The 3,971-nt window shown below is 33.2% G+C and overlaps 1 long non-coding RNA gene across 1 annotated transcript; it reads right to left on the bottom strand.

Moving 5' to 3' along the window:
• On the bottom strand, positions 1-2,658 carry LOC111084272. The gene is made up of 3 exons (XR_002609474.1): positions 2,551-2,658; positions 2,219-2,326; positions 1-16 (listed from the first exon to the last, which is right to left on the bottom strand). It is a non-coding gene; the product is annotated as an uncharacterized LOC111084272 (long non-coding RNA).
• Between the last annotated feature and the right edge of the window lie 1,313 nt (positions 2,659-3,971).

Genomic DNA, 3,971 nt, shown 5'->3' with positions numbered 1-3,971 from the left:
CATGTGCACGTAGGATCTTTAAACAAAGGTAAGTGTGGCCTAAGTTTACTTCATGTAAACTAGTGTAGTTATCAGATTGATCTCTTATGATATAAAAATAGTCGATTATTTTAGAAACGTTATGTTGTGTTTGATGTTTGGAAATTCACATAACGAACACGTAGAGAAAAAAAAGTTTATCTACAGTGAAGTTAGTGTACACATTACTTACCTTGTTATTTAACTTTTAATCAAACTAAAGATATATTACTTTGTATAAAAAGATGTAACTATAAAATAACTGATCCATCAAGTTCCTTAAGATGTGAAATACAATGCTGAAACAGAATAATTGAAGTCATTGTTTAACACGAATACAATTGGAAGTTTATATTAAATGTTTGTAAAAACTGGCAAGTGAAACCTTATCGTCGGATTTAAGTTATCTTCTTAACATGAGATATTAGTATTCTTGATGCACAAATACAGGTTAAATTACATTTATGTAAAAGCTATTTCAGTGATAGGTTAAGAATTAGAAGTAATGGGAGAGGTGGGGGGGGGGAGAAAGAAATCCCGGAAGGAGTGAGCGGGTTACTATTATTTATAATACATATAAACATTTTAGTCCGCAATCCAAGGTCTTAAAATATATCTAGTAAAATTAAGACATCAATTAACAATTATTAGCCAGGTCTATGCTGCTGTATATAACTAGAAGACCCAATTTAATAATAAATAAAATATTTCTGTGCATATATTCAGGTATATAAGCCAGTGAATATACTACATTATTATAAACTAACTTCCGAATCAGTTTTATGGATAGCATATAGTAATTAGTTTTTAATTACTTCCAGGTTGCATCAGGTATAATTAGGATTATTACTAACGAATTTCCAACATATTGTTATGTCTCTGTTCGTTTGTTAATTTTCCGTAAAATTTCTTTCGGATGAAACTTTAGCGATACAAGTTATTTCTTACATAAAAGTAGTTTATTCTTTCTCAATTAAACTTTGCAATACATTTAATTTCCACAGTCACTTTAACTACTTTTATAAACACGCTATAATTCACAACGATTCACGCACTTTACTTACGACTTGACTCGATTATCTGTCTCCCTATTTCTCCGTCTCCTATCCAATTAATTATTTCGCTTTATTTGCCGCGCTTATACACAACAATAGAGGGAGTCTAGAATGCACTCGCCTCTTCATGAACCTTCGAGACACTTATCACGTGTTACTAGCGTCACGTGACCTCCGCTGTCGTAACAATAGTTATAACTCACTAATACTTCCCAATATTTGAGCTTCATATTGAAGTCACTTTCTACGGTAGTTCTCTCCAGGGGTATTGTTCTTATTACATAAGGTAAGGGACATTATACATATTATACGAAAAGAGTGGAAAAGCCTATATGTCAACCGTTATGGTACCCATAGAGATGCAACATACACCATACGACAATGCTCTACTATGGGTGCAAGTACGTTTGGGGGTAGGTTGGTAGAGACAGTGATAAGTTATAAAGTCTATTGATATACACACGCTCCACCATTATTGTTAGCGCACAAGAGTCATAACCATTGACTCCCCCTCCCAATTTTATTACGTTCGGTTGCTTATGAAGAATACGCGAAAAAATACAACTAAATTTAATTATTCGCCAGGTCTATGCTGTTGTATAGAATCAGAAGTCCTAAACTTTGTAAAGCAATTTCCAAATCAGTTCTATGGATAGAGTACATTAGGTATAAAACACTTACCTCCAAGTTAGATCAGGTACAGTTACGAATATTACTAACGAATTTGAATCTTCAGTAAATTGTCTAGTCGGAACATTCTGCTACAATTCTATAACCCGCATTTTTTTTCTAACCCGCAGCACATTTCAATTTTGAAATTATGACGCTTGTACATCTATATACGCTAACAAGGTTGAAAAACGATTATAGTTTCGAACTCAATATACAGAAATCAAAATGCTAATCAGAATATAAAGTAGAAATGTTAAATAAGAGCCATTTTAGTATATGTGCATAAAGTATAGGGTTCTTCACGGAAAAACGTGGATGGTAATAGTAAGAAAAGTAACTTGTAGCTGATAAAGAAGTAATTAATTGTCAAACACCAATATTTCACTTATATTGTCAGATATAATGATTTAAACGATTCCTGGTACTTTACATTTTAAACAAGACTCCACTCGCCACAATAAAAGCTTTCATACCTTTACACTTGCAACTTTTCTCAGTTTCCTCTTTTTTCTTGCACGTGGCGCACTTACATCCGTCTAGCTTGCCGCACGTGCACTCTTTGACGCATGTGCACAGAGAATCTTTAAACAGAAATAAGTATTGTATAATTTTATTACGTAAATATTTAGTAAAAAAAAAGACTAGTAATTTAATTCTGTGTCTACAGTCAAGTTACCCTTTAGTCAAGATATTTTAAATAGTTTTTGTGGTTCTGATAAACAAGTTCATACAAGTTACTTATGAAACTAACTTCAAAGTTCCTCACTTTCTAGATATATCATAAATCATACACAAAGACACCTACCTCCACATTTACAGGCTGAATCTGACATAATTACCCTTAATAAATACTAACAAATTACAATTACTCCTCTTTCTAACTCTCATACAATCCAATTGTTCGTAATGATTGAGTCGTGTTCTTATATTGACCGAGTGAGTACAAGATTCGTGTGCAAAACTATCAATAACGTACCGTGTGTTATTTCTAGCCAATCGTGAGGACTAAACATGTCCTAATTATTATAAACCAATAAGACATCTGAATATTTACACAACCTGATATGAACTTGATAAAAAAAAAGTTTAAACATAATTCACTGTAATATTTAACATTTGTGATAAAAAAACACGTAAACTACAGATGTTAGGTGTATCAATTTATAATACTTCTCCAGGTGTTGGTGTTTAAACGTAACAAAAAATAGTAATACCCCCTGTCCAACCCATCAGTGGCAAGTTTGTAGGCTCAAGACACTAACAATAGGGTTTCAATACAAATAAACCAAAACAGCAATGTGAAAAATAAAAAATAAAGTACTCAACAATTGATCTACAAAATTAAAAGGCTGAATGTCACTCTGTAAGTGTCATATTATGTTAAAAAAGTACCACAAATTCTAAGTTACGTCAGAATTATAAATTAATTTAATAAGAATAATTTACTTACCATGGCCCAATGAACTGGTTACATAAGGTTAGTCTATGGTGTTAGACTAGCTCCATTTTTTAAAATATTGTTCGTCAGCGAGGTCACGTGACTGGTGTCACGCCATCTATTTTCTAGAACTATCCTGTTCCTTCGGGAGTGCTCTAGCATTTGCTAGATTGGGGGTGGTCTGGTATATATAAGATGGTCACGGCGTGACGTGACAGAATGTGTATAGGTATTGAGTAATTCAACTGCAGTCAGAAAGTATTGTTGAAGTTAACGTTCGTTGTTATAGCGTTTGTTATAGCGCGACTGTTGAAAATAAGTGTATCGTAAAGTTGTATTCGGAAAGAATAAACCAGTTTTATTAGGTAAGGACTTGTGTCGCTAAAGTTTCGTCGGAACGAAGTTACGGAAAATCAACTAACGAACGGAGACGTAACAAATTCGTGTCAGAAAGTGGGATAAAAAAAAGAAAAAGAGAAGATGGAAACGAGAAGCGGCAAATCAAACTACAGTTTAGCAGATTTGATGGCAGCAATACAAGAACAGCAAAAGAAACAGGAAGAGAGACAACAGCAGTTGCAAGAAAACCTGCAACAATGGCAGCTCGAACAACAAAAGAAACAAGAAGAACGAGAAGAGAAATTACAACAGTTGTTAGAGGAAAAAGAAAAGAAACAAGAAAAACGAGAAATTAAACAAGAAGAGAGACAAGAAGAACGAGAAATTAAACAAGAAAAGAAACAAGAAGAACGAGAAATTAAACAAGAAAAGAAACAAGAAGAACGAGA

This window comes from Limulus polyphemus, unplaced genomic scaffold (assembly GCF_000517525.1).
Source record: "Limulus polyphemus unplaced genomic scaffold, Limulus_polyphemus-2.1.2 Scaffold15636, whole genome shotgun sequence".
Taxonomy (NCBI): domain Eukaryota; kingdom Metazoa; phylum Arthropoda; class Merostomata; order Xiphosura; family Limulidae; genus Limulus; species Limulus polyphemus.
Note: the sequence above shows the minus strand (reverse complement) of the source record. Positions and strands in the feature narration are given on the sequence as shown.